The sequence below is a fragment of the Aethalodelphis obliquidens genome, unplaced genomic scaffold (genome assembly GCF_003676395.1).
Source record: "Aethalodelphis obliquidens isolate GAN/ISIS:26980383/991018 unplaced genomic scaffold, ASM367639v1 scaffold44, whole genome shotgun sequence".
Lineage (NCBI taxonomy): Eukaryota > Metazoa > Chordata > Mammalia > Artiodactyla > Delphinidae > Aethalodelphis > Aethalodelphis obliquidens.
The window spans coordinates 10,144,003-10,169,370 of record NW_020837988.1 but is presented as its reverse complement, the minus strand read 5'-3'; the positions used below and the strand labels follow the sequence as shown (position 1 = coordinate 10,169,370).

Here is a 25,368-nt window from a genome sequence, read left to right as displayed (position 1 = left end):
CGGGCGCTATCTGCTGGGGGCCTGGCGGCCGTATCGTGGCAGGCGCGGTGCCCGCGGGTGGTTCTCAGGGTGTCAGGTCGGCAGGGCAGGCGGGAGGCCTGGAAGGTGGAGGAGCTCCGGTAGGAGGAGCAAACTTCTTGAAGCCTGGGGAGGACTCGTTCTCTCTTTGCTCTTTCCCTCCCCTCTCTCCTCTTCGTTCCTGCTCCCCTTTCTCCAAATCAGTTCCCCAGCAACCGAGGAGACAGACCTCTTCATTTCCCGCGTTTCCTCGAGGTCTCCTTCCCCCAGCACCAGTCATCACCACGTGACAACAGAGCAGCACACGTCCTGAGCTTTACAGCATCCCAGGGGCCGACGCTGGTGCTTTTTCCTGGTACAGGTAGGGCCCCGCCTGACCCACAAGGAGGGACAAAAACCTGAGCAGGTGATGTTGAAACAGCGAGTGACTGGGGTTGGGTCCAGGCACCACCGCCAACCGACCACTGATGCAGTATCCTCAAACCTGCTTGTGGGGCCGCTGTGAGGATGACAGCCAGGCCGCTGTGGACCTGACCCCAACCTCAGCAGGCAGGAAGAAGCCCGTCAATGCCGAGGGCGGGGGTCTGGGTGGGTGTTTGGGTACATCTGTCCCATAGTGTCTTCAGCAAGCTTCTTGGCGCTCCAGCTACCCCTGTGCCCCTTTCTGTGGACACTGGCTGTGTCTTTGCTGGTCAGTCAGTCGCTCTGCATTTTCACTGGGTGGGAGCCGGGAATCACACCGTACTGTGGAATTCCAGCTCTGTCTGCACTAATGAGCTGATGGGCTTGGTACCTAAGGCCACGAGGCCGAGGCCAGTGCGAGCTCGGCACGCTTAATCTTCACAGCTTGTTTTATCTTCGTTGGTTGGTATTTATCTATCTGCTTGTTTGTTTATGTTTTTGCCTTGGAGGCCCTGGGAAAGGAGGGAACATGCAGAGGCAGGAGGGTCTTGGTTTCGCGCCATGTTGAGCTGCCCCTTTTGGCCGAAGGCTGCCCAAAGTGCAAAGTAGGGGAATCCTGTACCTGTTTGCTTCTAAGTGGTTTCTCTTTGTCAGGACGGGATATTCTGCCCTTAGAGGTTGATAAACATTGATGTTTCAGCTCCCTGATGGTTGTTGACTCACTGTGTGATTCTGCAGCAACCCCATCACAGCCTCTGCTATCGATGGGATGTCGCAGTGATGACAGGACTTGCCTCTCAGAGCTATGCAGAGGATGTAGCAGTACGTCCCCTGCAGAGTTCTTCGTTCTTGACACAGAGATGCCCGAGGAGTCATGGGGGTGGTGATTTTTCATTATGGTCTCATTGCGGTTTTGGAAAGTCACTAATCATGAAGGTTGTAAACATGCCTTTCTGAGCAATGGGCATATTTCCCTGCACCGGTCGGCAGCCACATGCAGCTGCATGGTTGACTTTTAGGCTTGGGGTTGTTTGTAAGTGAGACGATTGTGACACGAAGGAGTTCTGTGCTGGCGTCGCCTGAGAGGGAAGCCACTAGCCCGTGGCCCGTCCGGGTGGAGATGGGCTGTGGGTATAGAATGCACACCGGATTTCAAAGACACAGCGTGCTGAGAAAGCATGTGAATCATCTCGTTAGTAATTTCTTATGTGGATCACATATTGACATAATATTTTGGATATATTGGGTTACATAAAATATATTATTAAAATTAATTTCACCCACTTAAAACATTTTTTTAATGTGGCTGCTAGAACGTGTAATGACCCTTGTGGCTGGCATGATATTTCTGTGGGGCAGGCTGATGATGTAAGACCCCACCCCGCCGCCCACACCCCACCCACACGGATGAGCTGGATCCCTCCTGATCTCTCAGAGCCTTTATATCCTTATCTATGAAGAGGGAGATTCCGCCAGAAGGTGCCCCAGGACTGACATTCCAGGAGTCGATGACCTTTTCCTTCCCCTGTTGACAGCACCAGGGAGCCCCTTAGCGAGGCTGAAAAGGGGACCTCAGGAAGTCTAAAGCGCTGCCTTTGAGAGAGGTCCCGGAGCTGTGTAACTCCGAGTTCTTCCCAGCTACGCACCACTGGGGTTTTCGGGAGACACCCTCCAGCTTTGTAAATATGCATTAAAAAAATAAAAATAAATCCATTATTTTGTCAACCTTCACAACAACCGAGCTTCCACAACGCCTCTCACACGGAGGTTCCAGAGCATAGCACGGTAAACGGTGCACCGGAAAAAAAACAAAACTGCACGCTTGGAGAGTTCGAAGGCAGCAGAGAACTTGTTTTCGCTTCTGGCAAAAGAAATGCTAACGTGAAGACTGGGCAACCGGTATGTGGGGACCCTGGAGGAGACCCCGTGGGCATGGAGGTGCCACATCTGCCCCCCAAGCTGGGGCCACGCTAACATCAGGTAACTGATATGGAAGCAAAAGAACTGAGAGGAATTTCTGGAAAGGAGGGAAGAAAGGTTAGTGATGAGAACCAGAAGGGCTAAGATAACCCGGAGTTTTACTGCAGAAGCTACTGCAGCGAGGTGGTCTCTGGAAGCCGGGACAGACTCTGAAGAACTGACCTCTGGGCCTGGGGCTCTGGGGGCAGATGTTCTGCACCAGTGTGCAGAGCTGCAGCGCTCCTTGTCTCGGGGAAAACCCATGTTCCCTCTGCCCATCCTGGCCTTGGTCACCCAGGGCACCAAGAAGAGAGATGCTGCCCAGAGGGCTACACAGACCCGGCACCTCTGGCGTTGTGCACGCAGCGCAGGAGGCATGTCAGACGTCCCTCTTATTTTTATTTTCCATTTTTGACATCGTCCTTCGGTTCCTCCTCCACGCTCCCCATTAAGCTGTTAAATCACTCCATTTATTTAGTGCGAGTGTTTCTGAGAGCTCATTTTTATCTTGGTGAAAACCAGGCTTGCTCATGGGCATATAATGAAATTGCATAAATATACCCTTAGCTTGGAATCTAATTTATTTTTCCTGTTCATTATGGGGTAGAAGGCCATTATGAAATGTATAACTTTTTTTTTCCAGTGCTGGAATTGAAAGGCTGGGGCTTGGGCTCTTTTTATTCTGATGATTTCGTCCTGATTCAATTTAAAGCTGGTTAGAGCTCAAATACTGGAGCGTAATTGACAAAGATCAGTGTGGGTTGTAATGCTAATGTCGCGTCTGCGGCTTCCTCAGCTCGACAGGATGGACAGCGGGTTAAGCAGCGATTCCATCAGGATACCTGGGCCTGCAGAGCCTCCTGGGGCTCAAGGAGAGGGCCGAGGACTTTCCTGTGGCTAGTGGTCACATTCTCTGCTTTGGGCAAGGGTGGGCTAGTGGCATACTCTGGAATAGGAGGGCTGGGGACACATCTGACCTTAAACCCAGAAGGCTTAGAAATCCCTTCAAGAACATCTGCCCAGCCTCCGCTTGTACACGTGAGGAGTTTGAGCAGCCTGCAAACTGGCCAAGGTTGCCCCGGCTCCAGACTCCCCGTCCTCAGCCCTGGGTCTCCTCGCCCTGACAGCAAGTGAATAATGTGGATGAGATGCAAATATAGCCTTTGGAAGCATCGGCTTAGTCCACTGTGTATGAGGTTCATGCATTGTGTGTTCAGTGCTGGGAGAGGGGGGACAGAAGGCGGACCTGGCAGATAGAGCAGGTTCCAAGATGCCCACCATGGCTAAGAAGTTGGGGGGCATGACCCAGCAAAGCAACTGGCCGGAAGCTGAATGCCACACACCTTGAAGAGGGGCACCATCCTCCCTCCAGGGCATGCCTGTTCCTCTGTTAATTGGCTTCCCCCAGTTTGCTGACTGTTTTCTGTGTGCCCAGCGCTGCTGGGCTTGGACACAGAATGGGAAAGGCACAGATGCTGCTCTAGGAGACTTGACGTGACATCCTGACTCTCAAGTAAGAGCCGTGACGAACATCAGTGCGTGCAAGTCAGAGGATGCTCTTTTGGAGGGTGACGAGTGTTGATCAAAACATGTGAGTGTGTGTGCATGTGCGTGTGATCACTGGGAGAAAAAAATATCGTCATGGCTATGACAGGTTTTTACAGGGAGCTAGAAGAAATGGATTTAAATTAGAGTTGCAGAGGTCTTCCTTTTCCCTCCCCCTGTAACTAGGGCTGCTAGATAAAACCCGGGATGCCCAGTTAAATTTGAATTTCAGATGAAAAACGAAGAATTCTTTTGTGCAAGTATGTGCCAGATATTGCATGGGACATACTTATATTTTTTTTTAAAAAATGTTGTTTATCTGAAATTCAAACTTATCCAAAGATCCAGCGTTTTTATTTGCTAAATCTGGCAATCCCACCTATAACAGCAGGGGAGGTAGAAAGGCTTCATTTCGAAATAATTTCCATAGTCATTAAAAACATGCAGTCACATGAGTTATAAAAGTCATTATTTATTTATCGCATTAGGTCTTCCAAGGCAGAAGTGTCTAAAGTGAGACGATTGGTCCCCTTTGCTCCTCCCCAGATCCAGCCCTCTGGGGTGGCTTCTGACTCCTGCTAACAGTTGGAAGTGTCCCCTCCCCAAATCTCCCCTTTGCTCATACTGACCCACCCATGTGCATATGCTATGTATTTTCCCAGTACTTTCTGCTTTTTTGGAGAAAATCCCCAAAGTAGAATTATTGGGGCCAAGGGCAAGTATATGTCAAATTTTAATAACTACAGCTGGATTGCTTTACAAAGTTGAAAGTATTTGCAGATCTCTCCACACCATGTGAGAATCCTTTATCTTACATCCATACCAGTATCAGTTATTATTATTTCTTAAAGTACTTGCCAGTCTAAGGTACAAAATATCATTTTAACTTACCTTTCCTCAACTTTAGGAAGGTTCATTATCTTTTTCTGTGTTTATTGTTCATTTGCATTTGACTTCTGTGAACTATCTGTTCATGTGCTTTGTCTGTGTTTCCATGGAGTCTTTTTTCTTTATTCATTCCAGGGTGCTCTTTACATATGGGCCACTCTCAGACTTTGACTATTACATGCAGTCTTGGAGTTGCTTCTGGACCAGCTGTGTTAAACCATCACCTGATCTCGAAGCCTTAGACCTGAGCTTCTCATGGTGGTGGCCTTCTGGGTCTAATGACAATGGTAGACATCCAGCCCCACGTGGGTGCCTAAGGTCTTCTGATCTTTTTGTCTGAAACTCCTGGGTTTAAAGGAATCGTGTGTGGCTCGAGAGCCTCAGTTAGTGCTTCACTGCCCTGGTACTGCCCCAAAGACAGCCGGAAGCCCTGGATGGCTTTCAAAACCCCACCCCCCCTTTATTATCCTGCTTTCTCTGCACGCACAGGAAGCTCTGCTCCAGTGGAGGGAACTGAGCGTTGGGAGGCAGCACTGAGGGTGTCCTGCTCTGATCGTGGGCATCTCCTCAATAGCCACATTCAGCATGTAATTCCACAGGGAGGCATCTCAGGGGCTGCAAGGTGGAAGGGGGAAAGATGGGAAGTCTCCAGTTCCCCCAGTCCACTTCAGCCATTAACTCATTCACTAATTCATTCATTCATTCATTCATTCAACAAGACTTTGTCAAGCTCCAGGTAAACACACAGGACCTGACCCTGCTGTCAGCCTCTGGGAGAGAAGTCATCACACGATCACACAGATTTTATCAACAGACTGGCTGGGACCAGCTCTTCTTCCATCTGTCTCCCACACTGGGGGCCCGATAGCCCGACCTCGGGTGAGGGGCTGTCCCCATCCCCATCCCACACCCTCAGCTGGGATCCAGAGTCCCTGAACCTTGCCTCTCCAGCACTCTCAGCCTTATGCCCACAGCACCCTGTGCATGTCTGGGGAGAAGCATCTCCTCGGGGCATTTGTGGTCAGTTCTGTGTCTTGCTTCAGGAGAGTCAGTGGCCAACGGGGCTGGCTCAGCTGGGGTGTGCATGGATGCACACCCATGACAGGTGGGCCCTTGAAGCTACCAGGAGACTTGGAGAGGCAGGGTGGGTGGGGATGGGCCTGCTGCCGTGCTCCACTTATTCAAAGGTCTGTCGTGGTGGAGGAGGAAGTAGGTTTGTCCCTTTGTGTTCAAAGGTAGAAAAAGGATGTGTGGGTGTAAGCTCTAGGGAGACAGAATTTGGTTCTGTCTGAGAGATGCGAGCATCAGCAGGACTCAGGAGGCCGTGAGGACTCCGCCCTGGGGCACTGGAGCAGAGGCCGGCTGGCCTGTGGGTGATGGAGGGGTGTGGGGAGACAACGCTGGCACTGGTGTAAGTGCCTGTCCACCCTTCACCTGCCAGGAGAGACCTACTCTGTGCACTGCTTTGTGTCCCCATACGTCCAAGTCCTAATTCCGGGGGCCTGTGAATGAGATCTTATTTGGAAAATAGGTCTTTGTAGATTTAATCATGTTAAGATGAGGTCATACTGGGGTAGGGTGGGCCCTAAATCCGGAGACTGGCGTCCTTATAAGAAGAGGAGAGGACATACGAAGATAGACAGCCACGTAAGGGCGGAGGCAGGAATTGGAGTAATGCAGCATAAGCCATTCCAGAGCGCATAGCGCTGCCGACACCTTAGTTTCGGGCTTTTGGCCTCCAGAGCTGTTCAAGAATAAAATTGGTGTTGTTTTAAGCCGCTTAGTTTGTTACGGCGGCCCTAGGAGACAAAGACATCTGCCAAGCAGGTCAATGTCCCACCTTCTGGGTCCCTTAGGGGATGGAGAAGACAACAGGGGACTCTCTGTGCAAAGTGCTAGGTCGGTTGCGGCCCCAGGAGCCCACGGCTGGCTCCTCTTAGAGTCTTTGGTGCCTCATTCAGCAGGAAGAAGCCAATGGCTGGCAGCCCGAGAGTCAAGGGAAGCCTGGCTTGTCCATCTGTCCATCAGCACAATGGCACACCTTTGACAGAACTGATGTGGCCACAAGCGCATGCCTATTGAGCTACACTTAAGCAGGGCCCCTCGGCTGGCAAATTTACAGGATGTGGCGGTGCATTTTACTGGAACGCACATGTATGTTACTGGTGTTGCCAGGACTATGTGGCACAAGACAAGGATGTGAGTTGGGTGGTGATTAGTATAATGGGGATTCTGGGGTCAAACTGTCAGGCCAAGGGGATGGTAACTTTTCCTCCCTGTCCCCCTGTGGGGTCTCTGAATTCTAGCCATGCATGGAAGTGGGAAGGGCGAGGAGAGAAAGTCTCTCGGTGCGTAGGAAGCTGTGGAGGGAGGCACTGTGCAGACGGACCTGCAGCGGCTACTACTCACAGGCAGAGGGGGCTGGGCTCTTTGAGTGGTCTGCACGGAGGGAACCAGCCCCTTCCCCAGAGGCTGGCTTGTGATTGGGGGCTCAACTGCTCCCAGTAGAAGAGGGGCCCCTCCTACTGCCTGGCGGACTCACTGTCTGTGTGGACTCTTCCAACTCTGCTCAGCCAGTGGCCCCACAAATGCAAATCCTGCAGGCCTCCCAGGGCCCTGGCACAGGCCCTCCCTGTGTTGGAACGTCATCCCCACCCAGGCGACTTTGTCCTTGGGAGTTGGCCATCCTGTCTTGCCCTGTGCCCCCCCAGAATGTGGCCTGGCCAGGCCCTCTGGCCATGCAGCTGACCTGTGAGCCCAGGAACCCCAGAGGGGCAGCTGGGCCATTTTCTACCCTCTGGATCACCTGTGGACCCAAACGTTGGGGTGAGTGCTCTGGGGGATGAGCGAGAGGGTGAAGGTATAGTGAGAGTGAAGACAGCCGGCTCCCGGTGACATCTCCTGAGGGCAGGCAGGGAAGAGCCTTGCTGGGGAGAGGGCCCCACAGGCTGACCAGCTCCCAGGGGCATCTGGGCCCTCCCCCTTCTTCTTACTGACCTGGGCTTGGTGCAGGTGTCCATCCTCCCACCCCCTCGGGCAGGGCTGGGGAGAGTGAGGCCCACCCTGACCTCAGGGCCGAGCACTTGGTCCATGGGAGATACTGTGCTCTTAGCTGTGACTGGTTCTGCCTAATGAGGCAAGAGGAGTATCTTCCAGCAGGGAGGGTCAGCTTCCGGGAACACTTCTTGGCTTCTAAGAGAGGCCTCAGGACGTTGTTATGGATCTACTGCAGCCATCCTGCTTCCAGCCTGACGGGAGGGTGCAGAGCGGGCAGGGGGCAGAATCTGTGTTCTTGTGACACAGAGAGGTGCTGAATCACCCAGCCCTGCACCAGCTGTGGCCTGGACTTCCCGTCGTGTAGCATCACTCTAGGCACCAGGAGGCCTACATATCAGCCCCTGAAGCTGTGTCTCCCAGGGCCACCAGCACCCTGAGTCCCTGAGCCCTGTTCTCCCGGGGTTCAGCCTCTAGGGAGCCACTTGTTAAAGTGGCTCCCACCTGGAAGGAGATCCTAGCTTTATTTCATACGTGGCAGGTTGGCATTTCCCTAAAGCAGCTTCCCTGAAGTGCACAGAAAAGATAAGCAATAAACCAGAAGCCACCGGTGCTTGGCACCCGTGATGCTTTACAAGCTCAGATTTGGGTCACAGTGAATCTAAGGCTGGCATAGCTTACGGCCAGTCACCCTTGGTTCTGCCCCAGGACAATCTCGTCCTTGGATTTTCAACCAAGCTGCGGGGACCAGTGGTAGGAATAGCTGCTTGCTGGTCCTGAGGCGGACTGGGGGGTGGTTCTCAGCCCCTCCAGCACCCGGGCTCATCCTACTCTGGTGAGGGCCTGAGTCTGTGCAGAGCTGCTCTCAGTGCCCCAACCCCTGGTCCCTGGAGAGGAACCCTGTGTTTTTGGCCCCAGGATTTCTCCTGACCCTGCAGGAGCCCTTTTTGTCCTTCTTGGATTTGGCCCTGGCTCTGGCCCTTACAAGCCTGCTGGTGTTCTCCATTCATTTCCCCCTGTTCTGTTGGGCTCACGGCAGGAGAAGAAGGCCGCAAACACGGTGAGGCCATTGTGGGAGGGAGCCCGGGAGCTCTGCCTGAGCCTTGTCCGTGAGCAGCCCTGTTGGGCCGTCCCTAAGCTCTTTGCACTTCATCTGTCGTCATCGTGAAACAGCAGACCCAGCCTGAGCTCCCATTTCATATTTGAGGGACATACCTCCTTCTGGCAGAGCAGCTGTGAGTCCTGGATTCAGGTTCCTCACTCCTCCCACCTCTGTATGTGCCCCTGGTGGGTCTCTCCTTGGGGAATGGCTTGACAAAGTCCAGATGACTGCAATCTTACCGTCCCCAAACTACCGTAGACATCTTACCTGAGGTCTTAGCCTACTTTGGCTGCCATGACAGAATACCACAGACTAGGTGGCTTAAGCAGCAGAAATTTATTTCTCACAGTTCTGGAGGCTGGCAGTCTGAGATCAAGATGTGGTGTGGTCAGGTTCTGGTCAGGGCCCTCTTCCTGGCTTGCAGACTGCTGCCTTCTTGCTGTCCTCACATGGTGGGGAGAGGACTCTGGTGTTTCTTCCTATTAGGACACTAATCCCATCATGAGGGCCCAACCCTCATGGCCTCATCTAACCCTGATCACCTTCCAAAGGCTCGACCTCCAAATACCATCACATTGAGGGTTAGGGCTTCAACATATGAATTTTGTGGGGACACAATCATTCAGTCCATTAAACCTGCGGTAAGAGGAAGTCAAGTCAGCCCTTCAGAACTATGAGGTTGTTTGTTTCTGAAGACATCGCCAGCCAAGGGGAGCGCCCCCTACTTTGAGCTCAGATCAAGGGTAGAAATGTTCATAGTTATAGTTATAAAGGTCAGTAGCAAAACCTTTTCATCGTTGCTCAGAACTGATTACCTTTCATACACATACATCCCCACCCCAATCTCACTCATCCATCAACAAATCCTCAGATATCCACCATTGCCTTTATACACACACACACACACACACACACACACCCCTAGACATAACCCCTTGTTGTTTTAAATTACTCTATACTGTTGCTTCTCAGAACTATAGGGATCACGCATAGGTGGACTAGACACACACACACAGGGATCACGCATAGGTAGACTAGAAGGTTTTTAGATGCTCAGATCTGGCTATTTTCATCATTGATCCATTTCAGTAAGAGAAGATCTCAGAGAAGGGGGCTCTCTTTTGAGTGTCATGTCTTTAAGTCAGGTTTGGTTTTTTTAATATTGTAGAATTTGGACTAAAGAGGAAAATAACTTTAAAAAATCATATTTTTCTGTAACCTGTAGAGCTGATTTGTTGACAAAGATCATTTTCCTATTTAATGCTTAATTGCAGTGTTCTGTATTATAAAATTTTGCTCTCCTGTCTTCAGCTGTCCTTTTAGTATCCTTTGGCCAATTCAGCCATTTAAAAATGATGTTGTGGAAGAATACTTAGTGATTTGTTATGAGACATAGTTAAATGGAAAAAAGTTACAAAATGGAATGTACAGTATGATCCCACTTGGTACCAAAATATATATTCTATGCATAGGAAAGTCTGGGAGGGTATATATGCTCAAAATGTTAACAGGAGTTATTTCGGGGTAGTGTGATTGTGGGTTATTTTAAATTTTCTTCTTTTTGCATATGTGTAGTTTCTAAATTTTCTGCAGTGAATATGTATCACTTTTATAATAAGGACACAATTATAACTACAGATCTTACCAAAGGCTGCTCAGACTCCTGACCACAGGGGGCTGAGGTCGCCCCTCCTGTGCTGTGCAGCTCCCATGCTCAGCCCCAGGTGCCTTGGGGGCCACACACCAAAACCTTCCCTCCCACACTCCTGGGACTCTGGGCTGTGCAGAGCTGATGCTGGTTTTCCCTAGTATTGAAGGGACCTGGAGACCTCTCCCTGACAGGTGGGTTTATCACCACCCTCCTTGACGGGCCTCTAGTCCTCTATTCTACCCATGCCAGCCAATGGGTGTGCCGGGGGCATGGCTGGGTGAGTCCAGGGACATGGCCAGGGCGTGGCCTCGGGAGGATTTCTGAGGCCTGAAACTCCCATTGCTGGAGGAGGGTGCTGTCTCATCCCTAGGGCGGTCCTGTGAGAAAAACAAAGGGCAGAGGCTGCGTGGTAGAGAAGGTCAAACCCCAGTTCCCCCACCAACTAGCTCGTGGTCGACTCTCTGAGCCTCAGCTTCCTTAACCTACAAAATGAGGGTGATGCTGTGAAAATGAGTTGAAATACGAGGGTCAAGTACCTTGGGTGGGGCTTGAAACAGGACAGGTGCTGAGTACATATGCATCCTTTTTCTGTCCTTTAAGGAATGTATAATCCAGTTGGGGACACGCCCACCCTGGTATAAACCAGTAAAGTCCACTGGGAGAGCTTCTGCGTGTCAGTGGACATTGAGCTCCAGATTGCTCAGAGCTAGTTCAACAGCAGTCACCCATTCTTCAACACACACGCGTGCGTGTACATACACGTTTTTAATAGTCGCCTGACAGAAGAAATCATGGAGCAGGAACTGGTCCCTGTGGCCTTGCTTGTGTCCTCGGAGTCTACTATGCAGGTGATTCAACAGTAGCCACCCCTGGACAGGGCAGCAGTCATGCTCTCCAGCATCATCAAGACAGGGCCCAGAGGCCAGAGCCCCAGGATTACTCCTGGCTGGTCTGTCCTGGACAGCGGCTGCAGGAGCAGAGGGAGGCTCCCTACTTTGAAGGCGTGGGCCTCTGTCACTGGCCTCTGTCACCTCCCTCTCCTCTGACCTCCCAAATGTAGTCTTCTGCCCAGTCCACTGACCTTGGACTTTGGATCTGTCCACTTCTGTCCATCTCCTCGGCCACCAGCACCATTGTCAGCTTTCCTGCCTGCAGCCTTGATGCTTCTGTCCTGCAGAGAGGCGTCTTCCCACACTGCAGGTCTGCTCGTGCTGACCCCTGCCTCACCCGCTCTGTGCTGGCCAAGGGCTCTGCACGGTCCAGCCTGGCTTTGCTGCCGGCCACCCCAGCCTGCCTTTAGGGCCATCATGTGGTGGATGTTACCACAGGGAAACTGAGTCTACCTCTCCCCCTCCCTCCCCCACTCCTGTGCAGTTCTCATGCAGATCTATCACACAGCAGAGGACACCTTGTGATGTCCTGGCGAAGCAGGTGAGAGGTGTGAGGGTGCTTCTGGTGATACCTCCCTATAAGAAATCAGATGAGAGCTAAAGAAACGCTGAGGAGAGCCCTGTGCCGTCTGCCCCGCTTCCTGGAAACCTGAGCCCTGACACAGCAAAATCGAGGCATGAGTGTTCAGATCACAAGAGGACCCTCTCTGGCTGCAGCCCCCTCTTGAATTGGTGTTTGCTCGAGCCCATTGCTGGTGAGCATGTCTGTGTGTGTGGAGGGAGCTGATCGGCGAGCTGGCCAGGAGAGAAGTGTTTCTGAGATGGAGGTGAATCACTGTGAACATGATTGGATTTACAAAAATTGGTTTGACACAAACTTTCAGGAATCCATCTGCGCTCCATGAGAGGTAGAGCTATTCCCTTGTCTAGATTCCCAGGAAGCTTATGTTCTGGGGAAACTGGGTGTATTTGCTGCCAAAAGAGGCTCTATTTTTAGGCAAATGTGAGAAAGGGAAGGGGAGCCCAGAGGTGGGGGCCGAGGCGCCCTGGGTGGGGACATACTGTTGGGAATAGTGGTGAAGGGAGCAGCCCTTGGGCTGGGGATTGGGACCCGACCTCAGAGTGTCTGCTACCTTTTTCCTTTTGGGAAAGAGTTTCCCTTCTGCAAGCACCTCCGTGGGCTGGGATGTGATGGTGCGGCCATGAGTGGATCTTTCTGTCTCCTCCCCCTACCCATGCACTAAGATGAATACCAAAAGCTACCAGCCATCACGCGTTCTAAATTTACAAGGTACTTGTCCTTCACTGGTTGCTTAAAAGTGAAGCTGCCTTAGATGACGAGGATGCTAGAGCTGGAGGAGCATGGCAGCTGCCAGCTTCCTGGGCCCCACCTGCCGGCCTGGGCCACCCTCTGAGTGCTGCGACCTCCTCACCCCACCTGGGACCTCCTTGCAGGGCTGCGATCAGAGGCCGCGGGGAAGGGTGGGCTTGCAGCAGGAGCCCTTCCCCTGAATGCAGGCGCAGTCTGTGCGGGGACTGAGAGGTAGGGTCTGGGGACTTGGCAACGACACCGATGTTTCTCTGTGCTGCACCTTCCAGGAGGGAGCCTGCTGTTCTCTTTTCTTCACTGCCAGAACCGGCCAAGTCCTCGGTCTGGTGGAGCCCCTGGACTGCAGGGGCAACGCTCCAAGAGAGCTTGGGGGGCACAAGCAGGCACCACCAACCCCAAGCTGCTTAGGGTCCACCGCTGAAAACAGACCCTCTTAAAATGCACACGCCCTTGGAGGAGCTGCCCCCCGAGCTCCCGGAGGTCCATCATCTGCGCTCCTTCAGCACTCTGCACACGCCTTATGGTTCTGTAATGATGATCCATATGGGCTTTATCACGGTTCCCCCAGCCCTGCTGTGGACACCCTGAGGGCTGGGACAGAGTCTCATTGTCTCTGAAGCCCCAGGGCCTACACGGGCCAGCACCCAAGGGTAGAGTGAGTGAATGAACTGGGGGCAGACCACCACCCGCCCTGGTTTCTCCTGGTCTGGCTTGTAGGGCTGGCTTGCCTCTTGGTGCTGAATTTCATGGACGGATTTCATCACAACCTCAAAATAAAAGACTGTCAACTGAGCCCCAGGTGAGCAATCACTGGGCATGGGCTGAAGCACGAAGATAGAGATGGCAAGATTCTGGCCCATATGCATCTCATACGCTCATGGGGGGCTGGCAGGTGTTTATTCACAGAGAGGACCGAGGGCCAAGGCGATGAGAGAGGGTGAGGAACACGGCATTTTCAGTAAGTCACCCCCTCACCATCCCTGAAACACACATGCAAAGATTCATTGCAACTCTCCATGGCAGGAAGGGCTGCTGGCCTCCCAGATGCGCAAGACCAGAGGGCGGAGGCCCAGAGGCCTGGGATGCCTGGACCCTTGCAGATGCCCGGGTTCGGGGGAGGTTGGGTGTGTGTGGGCAGGAGGATGATGTGGGATTCAGACAATGGATCTAGGCAGGCTCAGTGGATGGGGCCATTGGACTCCAGGGCCAAGAAACCCTCAGAACAGGGCCCCCTGGCTGGGTGTGAACCAGTCACCCTTGTGAGCTGGCTGGACAATGAATTGTAGATGAAAGTTTCTCCCTAGGTTTGATTTTTGTCCTAAAAATGTTCTGGCCACTTGGGTTTTTATCTTTATTCTGGAATTCTCTTAGTTTGGGCTTCCTGTCCTGAATCACATCAGAAATACTCTACCACTTCACAGCATGTTCCCTTCTCTGAAAACACAGTTTACTTCCAGGTAACAGTGCAGGTGCCTGACCCTAGCTTGGCCTCTCCAAAAGTCACAGAGTGCCTTTGCTTTGCCAGAAATGAGGTTTTCCTCCAGGGCAGGTAAGAGGAGAACACTGCTGGTGGGTCCTCTCTCCATGGTGGGGTGCATTTTTGTCTTTGCATCCCATTAAAAATCCCCCCATCCAGGCTTTGTGTAAGTTCAAACCAGCTCTCATAGAGATGAAATGCTCTGGAGCAGGGCTCTGCAAACTTGTTCTGTCATTGGCCAGGTAGTCAGTATTTTAGGGCCAGACGGTCTCTGTCACAACAACTTAACTTGGCTGTCAGCGTGAAAGCCACCTTAGATAATATGTAAGTGAATGAATGTGACTGTGTTCCAATAACTTTGTTTATAAAACAGGTGGCGAGCTGGGTTTGGCCCCTAACCTTGATTTGCTGACCTGTTCTGGAGCTTCCAGGGACACCCAGAAGCTTTCAGGCCCATCTTCCTCCCTTTGGAGAATGAAAGGCTCTTCTTCCTTTTCTCCTTCCTTCCTCCAGCTCGCTTGGAGCTCCCTTGACTGGTAACGCCCCAGACGTTCCCCGGCATCACCTCCCATGACATGTGTGTACGTCTAGCCCATCATCTCCTTTAGAAGGTCCCTCCTCTTGCACAGACTTGCATCTGCTACCGGGGTCTGCGGCCAGCTGCTTCCACATGCCTTCCCGATTACACGGGCCACCTCTGCCCTTCAGGACTGGCCAGCTCCTGCATTGGGCACCTCGCCGGTGGCCAGCTGCCTCACCCCCACTCTAGGTCCCTCCCTTCTTTGTCTGAATCCCACTAGGCACTCCTGGCCCCCAGTACCCCTCTCTCCTGGGAGCCACAGAACTGGTTCCATGGGTGTTTGAAAAACTTAGGTTCTAAGTGACAACTTTTCTCTGAATGCCTCTCTTTACCTCTTACTGTAAGTCAGACTTTGCTTCTTAACTGTCAGACCTCAAGCCCACCTGTGAGCCAGGTGATGTACGGGGGGTGGGAGGGGGGAGAGGGGTAAGCCCTTGTTGGGCTTTGCAGCATCTTGTCAAACAAAAAGGAAATGATCTTTTTTTCCCCTAACTTGTTTTTGGAAATAACTGTAGACTTGCAGGAAATTGAAAAATCAGTGCGCAGAATCCTAGGTACCCTTCACTGGGGTGAGAGTGAGTTTTTGATGGCAAGAGTATCCTTTGGGCACTAAGAGAGGTCTTAAAAGAAACGGTTTGGAGTTGACTCCGAGTGATGTTTTCCTGTCCCATCTGCACCTGCTCACTGTGCTACCTGGGGGCAGTTACTTAGCCCTCCTACCTTCATTCTGCCAGGTAGTTTTTGAGCATCTACCCCGAGGCCCTGAAGCAGGGGCTGGGGGCACAATGGGCAAGGAAAATAAACACCACCCCAGTTACACCAACACCTATGAAGTCGCAGGTGGGAAGGAGAGGCCCTTGGAGGGGCTGTGATGGGGAGGTGTCTGCAGGGCCCCGCTCCCCTGAAACCTCTAGGGGAGAATCTTTCCTGGCCTCTTCTGGTTTCTGGTGGTTGCCAGCAGCCCTCGGTGTTTCTTGGCTTGTAGCTGCATCACTCCAGCCTCTGCCTCCATCATCACATGGCCTTCTCCCTGTCTCTGTTCTCTCTCTTCTTGTAAGGACACCCATGATATTGGATTAAATGCCCTACTCCAATTGTGACCTCATCTTAACTTACATCTTATTATATCTACAAAGACCCTGTTTTCAAATAAGGTCACATTGAGAGGTACCAGGTGTAGGGGCTTCATCATATATTTTGGGGGGGACACAATTTGACCCACGGCAAACACTGACCAAGCAGAAAGAGGGAGAGGCCAGGATTCCGTGTTCCACTCTGCTCCGCTGGGACCCCGCTGTGCCCTCTCCCCTCTTCTTGGAGCCCCTCCCGGCTTGTTTTAATGAGGTGCTGCCTAACAGCAGACTCAGTGAGAGGCAGTAACAGGCGCACTCTTCTATTATTGTGGCTGCCAGCACTCCAGGACCAACTGGGTTTACAAAAATAAAGTTGTATCATCTGCTGCATGTACCGCATCCCCTAAAACAGGTTATTAAGGGGAAGTGGGGAATATCGGAAGCAGATGGAGGAGTCTTTGATTTGCATAAGGTGCCATTTGCATGGCTCAGAAGCCTCCAGGGAGGGAATAATGTATAGAAATACACATACGTAAGCCCTTGGTTGGGAAACAGAGGCACACTGATCAACCACAAAAATAGATGCGCGAGAGACCGGGCTGGAGGGAGGGGGAGGCGGGCAGAGAGGATAACAAGCAAAACTAGTGCCCAGCACAGAACTCCAGGCACAGCTGCGGGGCGGCCCTCCCTCCAGCTTCTTTTCCAGCACTGTGATTTCAGAACTGATGCATTTTATACATGCAACGGCAGGATGGTATTTCCAAAAGATCTGGCTTTTCTTCTCTCTCCCAGAAGGGCAATTGGTTAAAAAAAAAAAAGAAAGACAAGGAAAAGAAGAGCATAGTTACCAGCAAGCTGGCTGGATGATCCTGGCAGACAGGAGTTTGTGCATGCTTTCGGGGTCCCCCGGTGCAGAAGAGAGATAGTCCTGTGCACAGAAACAGCTGAGAGTGAGGGGTTCAGAGAGTGGTGATCCCGCCAGGAGAGGAGAGGAGAGGAGAGGAGAGGAGAGGGTGGGCTCAGGATGGCGATACCTGACCTTGGAATTGGCCACTGGTGTGGAGGGGCTGGCAGGTGCTCTGTGGGTCTGCCACCTGTGAGGTCCTTCTGTGTCCCAGCCCCTCGCAGTCCTCAGCCTTGCTGGCCGCAGTGCTAAGAGCAGGAGGGGCTGGCTGGTGTCACACAGTGGTTTTGTTTCACACCTTCTCAAGTGCCTGGTTCTCTCACCAACACAGGTGTCAGAGGAAGATGGGAGGTGGGTCCCTGTCTGCACAGGGCCTTCTGCAGGCCTGGTTCATCTGCGCCCTGATCTTTTATTTATTTATTTATTTATGGCTGTGTTGGGTCTTCGTTTCTGTGCGTGGGCTTTCTCTAGTTGCGGCGAGCGGTGGCCGCTCTTCATCGCGGTGCGCGGGCCTCTTGCTGTCGCGGCCTCTCTTGTTGCGGAGCACAGGCTCCAGACGCGCAGGCTCAGTAGTTGTGGCTCATGGGCCTAGTTGCTCGGCGGCATGTGGGATCTTACCAGACCAGGGCTCGAACCCGTGTCCCCTGCATTGGCAGGCAGATTCTCAACCACTGTGCCACCAGGGAAGCCCCTGATCTTTTTTTGTGGTACGCGGGCCTCTCACCGTTGTGGCCTCTCCTGTTGCGGAGCACAGGCTCCGGACGCGCAGGCTCAGCGGCCATGGCTCACGGGCCCAGCCGCTCCACAGCATGTGGGATCTTCCCGGACCGGGGCACAAACCCGTGTCCCTTGTATCGGCAGGCGGACTCTCAACCACTGCGCCACCAGGGAAGCTGCCCTTGATCTTTTAATTGTATGTACCAGGGTGACAGAATTCAGAGCCAGTGTCCGTTTCATGTCCAGCCACTGGGACATGGTTTAGCCAGAACAGAACTACCCCCACCTCCCGCCCACCTTTGATTTGTCAATTCCAGTGTCCTCCGCTCTGACCATTCTGAACTCTGCAGATCAGGCGCTTCCTATTTTATGACCCGTTTCAGTAGTGGGGCTGGGGGCCACTCCTTGGCTGGGCACGTGGGCTGCTGTCCTGCCCTCACTTTCTGTTAGTGCCTGTCGATGTGGGAGTAGCACCCACCTACCTCCCTGGGACTTAATACTCTGACAAAGGTGACAAAAAATATGGACGACAGTTAGGGTCACCTCTCCTTTGGGAAGGAAGCCACTTGGCTCAATGCCACAGTCCAGTTTCATAGATGAGCCGGCCTCCTCCCGAGCCATGTGAGTGCTGCCCACTGGCTCGCTGACCGAGGCAGCTGGCTGAACACCGTGGGGCTGGGCTCCCCTCTTTGTGCCTAGTTGTTGCTTGAAGGAGGCCGCCCAGCAGGGCTACACTCCCCAGGCCTCGCGCTCCTGGGGGTCACGCGACTAGTTCTCCCTGGTGGGCTGTGAGTGGAAGTGACGCCTGTCACTTCCGGGCAAGGGGGTGAATACTGGTGGGGGGGCAACCTCCTTCCCCTGGGCTGTGGCTGAGAGACACCAGGGAGACTGTGGGTCCCTGCATCCCTGCGTGGAGGCCAGGCTTCAAGCTGAGTCTGACTGCAAGAGGTGTTGGGACGTGAGGACCCTTGTACAGCAGTTGGCTTGTCCTGGTGAAACCAGCCACTTTCCTTGTGCTTTTCTACCAGGCTGGAGGTCAGCCATTTCCATCCTGGGTGGGCGATATCCCCAGCATTTTGCCAGTTATCTCAAGAGATTTTGTAAAAATTTTAAATAAAAATGAGTTTCCATGCCTTTTGGCTTGAAATTTATACACATAGGGTATATACTCAGACAAGAAAAGAGATTTCCATTACAAAACTCCAAGCTTAGAAAAATAGATGGTGATGAGTGATATTACAATATACTTCTCAGAGAATTCCAGCCAGGTGCCTTCAGGTGTTGAGATCCTGACAAGCGTAAAAACTTCAATTTGCGGCTTCCCTGGTGGCGCAGTGGTTGGGAATCCGCCTGCCGATGCAGGGGACACGGGTTCGTGCCCTGGTCTGGGAGAATCCCACATGCCGCGGAGCGGCTAGGCCCTTGAGCCATGGCCACTGAGCCTGTGCGTCCGGAGCCTGTGCTCCGCAACGGGAGAGGCCACAGCAGTGAGAGGCCCGTGTACCGCAAACAAACAAACAAACAAACTTCAATTTGACTTACACGTTTGTGATTAGAGAGAGCTTCAGAGGTACAGATAGTCCTTCCCCATTGGGGTTGAAATGGGGGTAAGAGAGAGCTCTGTCGTTAGAAATGAAACTGAAATTGCCAGGGCACAGCCCCTCTGGAAAGAATAGGAATCATTTTCTTGGAAGTGAGGACAGCGGGCTTTCTTCCTTGCTGGGAAAGTCATTGGTGAATCCAAGTAAGCGCAGTAGAGGGGCCTGCTGGATGATGTAGAGGTCTTTGCCTTCTGGCTCACCTGGTCTGTGGCAGACTAGAGATTCTTGCCACCTGATGTACCTGTGGTCCTTTAATTTCCAGCAGCCTTGTCAACCAGGGGAGGTTTTGCTCCCAGGGGACGTTTGGCATTGTCTGGAGACATCTTTGTCACAGCTTGGGGGGCAGTGGTGGTGCTCTGGCATCTAGAGGGTGGAGGCCACAGATGCTGCTCAACACCTGACAGGACAGCCCCACCTGTCAGTGGTGCTGAGGTTGAGAAACCTTGATTTACAGGGGCAACTGGCAAGGTTGGGAGGTGCTGGAGGGTCCTCTCCATGCTAAAGCCATGAAGACAGCATTCTTTAAGCATCACGATGGGCACTTATCCGATGGTGAATTATATGCCAGAATCCTTGTTATCCAGTTATGTGACTGTGTCGGTCCTGAGCTCGTGGTGCCTGGAGAGATTCTGTGGGAGGGGTGACTTCTCTACCTCTCAAGGCACGAGACAAAGCAGGGCTGCTTTTACAATTGCTCCTCCAGCAGAGGCGTTTGCTTCCAGATGCGACGCCCTGTGCTCAGTCCAGACTCAGCACTTCCTGGGGGCAGCAGGCCTGGACCCAGCGTTCTGCACATTGTTGGGGGGAGAGCTTTCACCACTTGAAGCTGACATCCCAGGGAGGGGGCCTTGCTGCATATTCAAGAACACTGCTTTGCAATGGAGCCCCAGGGAGGACATGCTGGGCAGGAGAGAGAAGCCGTTGTCTTGCTGCTGTTTCTCCTCTTTAAAACCGCTGAAAGGCTGGAGCAGAGCTCTGCTGCCTCCACCAAGCTGAGCGGGGGGAGGAGAGGCTGAGTTAGACGCACAGGAAGCCGCTTGCCCACGTTAATGCTGAGACTGTTTGTAAATATTGGTTCTAGGGAACCAGCTCTAACCTGCAGTTTGTCTGCCGTGTGTTGGTAAACCTGCCTGAACATCACTCTCTGCAATACCCTTCTGTCAAACTCATTTTTTTTTCCAAATGGGGAATAGAATTATTTTATTAACTCAGAACTCTCCAGAATCCTGGGCTTCCCTCCCTGGTGGGAGAGTGGAAGGTCCCCATCACAGAATGGGGTCCTGGAGATCATTTAACCCAACTTTGGTTTTAACGGTGGAGAAACTGGGGCCCAGAAGGAAAAATCAATGAGGTGGTCACAAGTGCAGGACTGAAATCCCAGCCTTTCATCTCCCAGGACAATGCCTACTCCCCCTGAGGAGGTGAAACCCCACGACCCCTTAGTGATGTCAACTCATTTTGGTGGCACTGAGGCTAGAAGGGGAGTAGGAGATTCAGGACACGGAAACTGTGGGAGGTAAGATATCAGGATGCTGGATATCCTGATGTTGGCAGCTTTGAAAGGTTTGACTTTGATTAGTTTTGCATTTCATCAAGTTGCATTTAATTTGTGTGTTTGGGCTTCCCTGGTGGTGCAGTGGTTGAGAGTCCGCCTGCCGATGCAGGGGATGTGGGTTCGTGCCCCAGTCCGGGAAGATCCCACATGCCGCAGAGCAGTTGGGCCTGTGAACCATGGCCGCTGAGCCTGCGCGCCCGGAGCCTGTGCTCCGCAACGGGAGAGGCCACAACAGTGAGAGGCCTGCGTACCGCAAAAAAAAAAAAAAAAAAAATTTGTGTGTTTGCCAGTCTTTCTCTCTCTCATTGGGCAGACAGCTGTCCCACCCCTGGTTGTACTCCTGGCATCTGGGCTTGCCCAATGCTCGGGGCTCAGGCTCAGTAACTCCTGTTGAATGAACCAATGGATTTCTTGATCACCTCTCTTTGATCAGCTCATGGGGACACTTAACTTGGAAGAGAGAAACTCATTGACTAGAACTTTGGTCCTTTCACTGTGATGTTGTGACTGAATGTTTGCAACCTCCCAATATTCATGTCTTTAAAATGAATCCCCAGTGTGATGGTATGAGGAGGTGAGGGCCTTTGGGAAGTGATTAGGTAGTAAGGGCGGAACCCCCACGAATGGGGTTAGTGCCTTGTAAAAGAGACCTCAGAGAGCTCCCTCGCTCCTACCACCATGTGATGACACAGGAGAAGATGGACATCAATGAACCAGAAAGAGTGCTCTCACCAGATACTGAATCTGCCAGCACCTTCATCTTGGACTTCCAGCCTCCAGAAACCATGAGAAATAAATGTCCCAGTCTATGGTATTTTTGTTATAGAAGCCGGAGCTGACTAAGAAGTCATGGAAGCATCAGGGCCTCTGTGAGCACAGGATGATCTTTCTTTCCTCCCAACCCATTTCCAGGCACCCAAACATGCAGAGCCCCAGTGGGGTTGGTGGTGCCTGGTGACATTTAGACAAGTTTAATTCCTATCATACTGGAAACATTTCAACTTAAAATTGTGGTAAAATACATGTAACGCAAAATTTACCATCTTAACCATTTTTATGTGTCCAGTTCAGTGACACTAAGAACATTCACGTTGTTGTGCAGCCATCACTACCATCCATCTCTAGAACACGTTTTCCTTTTGCAAAACGGAAACTCTTTGCCCATTCAACACTAACTCCCCATTCCCACTTCCCCAGCTCCTGGCAACCACCATTCTACTTTCTGTCTCTATGAATTTGACTACTCTAGGTATTTCATATAAGTGAAACCATGCAATATTTGTCCTTTTGTGAGTGGCTTATTTAACTCAGCATAATGTCCTCAAGGTCCATCCATGTTGTAGCCTGTGTCAGAATTTCATTCCCTTTTGAAACTGAATAATATTCCATTGTATGGATGGACCACATTTTGGTTATCCATTCATGTATCTATGGACACTTGGGTTGCTTCCACCTTTTGGTGATTTCGAATAATTCTGCTATGAACCTGGGTGTACAAATATCTCCTCAAGATCCCACTTTCGATTCTTTTGGGCATATACCCAGTTGTGGAATTGCTGGATAAAACATTTAAACTTTCTATTATAATCTTTTATTTCTGTGTCTGGAAATTGATTAATTCATCACGTGGGAGATACAAGTATTTGTACTTCTGGTTCAAATGTTTACTGTGCGCCTTCTACAAGTCACTCTTTTGGGGGCTGTGGGGATGCAGAAATGTGTAAGAGGCAGTTGGGCCTCAAGCAGCTCAACGTCTAATAAAAGAGATGAGACTCAAACACAGAATGATGAATGCCAGGGAGGACATCGATAAGGGCTAGGATGTACAGGGGCGAACTGGGAGGGTTTCCTGGGCAAGCTGGCATTTCACATAGCTTCTGAGAGGAGGTGGGATTTGGACACATGAGGATGGGTTGTCAGAGATCCTTCTCAAAAGCCAAAGAGCTTTCACTCAAGAAACTCTTTACATAGTGTATTTTCTCTTTTGGATAAATACTAACATGAAGACATTCTCTTCTATACTGTAGATGAGATTCAACATCCCTGAGGTGAGCTCCATAACCTCCCTGGGGTTAGGGGTGGAGTCTGTGTTTGTGCATGTGTGTGTCCGGACTTTACTTAAAGACAACACTGCCTTAATATGACAGGAGATATCATAGGACACCTGGAAATGGTCAATGGGAGCAGATGGATAAAAGGTAACTGGGGCAGGGGAGGGGGGTATCTCAGTCAGCTCCTGCTGCTGGAACAAGAATCCCATAGACTCGGTGGCTTAAACAACAAACATTCTATCTCACAGTTCTGGAAAGTCTGAGATCAAGGTGCTGGCAGACTCTGTGTCTCGTAAAGGATTCTCTTCCTGGCCTGTAGACTCCTCACCGTGTCCTCAAGTAGCTGAGACAGAGACCATCTCTCTGAGGTGTTTTCTTTCAAGGGCACTAATCCCATCATGAAGGCTCCACCCTCATGACTGACTCACCCTGCAAAGGCCCCACCTCCAGATACCATCTCACTGAATGTGGGGGGACACACACATTCAGTCCACGGGGTGGGGGTGGCCCCATGGGGCTCCTGGCCCTGGTGTCAGCAGGAGAGTTTCTGTGTCAGGAGACGGTTGCGGACTTGTAGCTACTGAGGAGTGGTTTCTGAGGATGAAGAGACTCTTGGACTCGGGGCACGGCGATGCCTTCAGCGTGGCCTCACTACGCCGGGCCTCTGCAGTCAGAGCAGTTTTCAGGACAGGCGTCAGAGAGCAAAGACACCTGGAGACTGGGAGTCCTGTGGGGTACCCAGTGCCTCCTAAACTCCATTTTCCAGCCTTGGAGGCAGGCACACTTTTTAGGAGCGTTTCCGGGTCCTCCCCTCCCTCGTGGCCTTAGTTGATCCCTGTCTCCCCCTGTGGCTGAGATTGGCCCCCCAATCGTGGTGGGAGTAATAGGAGGGCTCCCTTCCCAGGTCCTGGAGCAGTAACTTTGTCGAAAAACCCGCATGTCTACTTCACCCTGAATGGGAATTTGTCAGGCTATACAGTTAAAGGTTAAACTATATAGAATTTTCAATGACCTGAAATAATCCACCTGTTTATATTAGCAAAAAGGTAAATTGAGAGTATATAAATATCAAGTCCCAGTAGGACTGTATAAAAATACTCATTGCTCAAGGCATCCTTTCAACAGTGGGTTCTGCCAGTATGTAATGGATTATAAACTGGATAATGCCCATCGATCCTGTAATCCCATTTCAGGAAGCACGGAGCACAGAAGTTGCTAAAAATGCCCAGTCTTACTTGTGCAAGGATGTTTATATCTGCAGTAACAGCGGGAAGAATTTAAACTGTTAATACTGCGTTGTTGTCAAGAATGACAAATTTGCTGATTATATATTTCATAGAAGAGCCTATTGAGATAATATCAAATTAAAATCACATCACATAAAACAGATTCCTGACAATTGCGAATGCAGGTCGATGATGGGAGAACTGGGAGCCTTTCTGTTCGTCCAGTGGCTTTTGTCTGAGTTGCTGCCATGGACAAGGCCCTGTGAGGCTGGGACACGGGTCGGTGAGCCCAGAGGCAGATCCCTGCCCTGAAGGGCCTGCTGACTAGCGGTTGGCGGAGTCAGCTAAGTCAACAGCTGGAATTCCAGGGTGAGTGACCAGTGCTCAGCAGGGCGAGGACAGGGGGCTGTGGGCGCCCCTAGGAAAACTCACAACCTGTCCTGGTGATCATTCCTGGAGGGTGGATGGCTAGGAGAAGGGCGAGTGTGTGTGTATGAGGGTGGGACATGTAGGGTGCACAGACGCCCAGGGTGGGACGAAGGAGAACGCGTGGCATGATGGGGGACCTGCCTGAGGGTTGTGTGACAGAGCAAGAGATGGGCAGTGAGAGGTGGAGATAGAGGCAGGCTGGTCATTCAGACCAGCAGTGGGCACCTGCTGCTTTTGCATTAGTTAGTTTGACTATCTCAAAAGAAAATTTTTTTGATAACAGCTTTAATGAGATATATACTCACACACCATACAACACACTCATTTAAAGCATACCATTCAACGGTTTTGAGTATATTCAGAGGTGTGCAACCGTCACTGCAATCCATTTTAGAACATTTTGTCCCCCCGTAAAAAAACCCCATGCCCTTTAGCTGTCACCTTCCAATCCTCCCCTCCCCCCAGCCTCTGGCAATCACGAATCCACTTTCTGTCTCTACAGATTTGCCTGTTCTGGATTTTTCATGTAAATGGGATCATGTGACTGGCTTCTCTCACTTAACATAATGTTTTTATACGTTATTTTTTAATTGACACAAAAATCCAATTTGGTACTAAAGTGTTCTTCAGAGAAAAATAATATGAGTCCTTTCTGGCTAGGAAAAGGAAATTCAACTTCCCTAAATTAAAAACAAACAAACAAAAAAGTAGCCATGTATTAGACTGCGGGGGTTGCTGGAGAACGCTGGTGAAGATCCAGAGACTGAATTTTCTCCCTTCATTAGTCTCTCAAAACCGCTGCCCCCAGGCCTGTGACTTGGGGAGAGGTGGGAGGCATGGTGGGAGGCTGCTCTGGAGCGCTCTGGCTCGGGTCATGGGAGGTCACAAGTGGAGAAGGGGTGTAGCTTCCTGAGTGAGGGAGCCACGCTGCTGCCCTCCTCCCCACCATCCCTACCTTGCACCGGAGCTCTCTGGT

General features: G+C 51.5%; 2 non-coding genes across 2 annotated transcripts; both read right to left on the bottom strand.

The window, feature by feature from the left end:
- Positions 1–9,635: 9,635 nt before the first annotated feature.
- On the bottom strand, positions 9,636–9,711 carry LOC113606715 (small nucleolar RNA U2-30). The gene has a single exon (XR_003427677.1). It is a non-coding gene; the product is annotated as a small nucleolar RNA U2-30 (small nucleolar RNA).
- A 163-nt stretch (positions 9,712–9,874) lies between these two features.
- LOC113606717 (small nucleolar RNA U2-19) lies at positions 9,875–9,989 on the bottom strand. The gene has a single exon (XR_003427678.1). It is a non-coding gene; the product is annotated as a small nucleolar RNA U2-19 (small nucleolar RNA).
- Between the last annotated feature and the right edge of the window lie 15,379 nt (positions 9,990–25,368).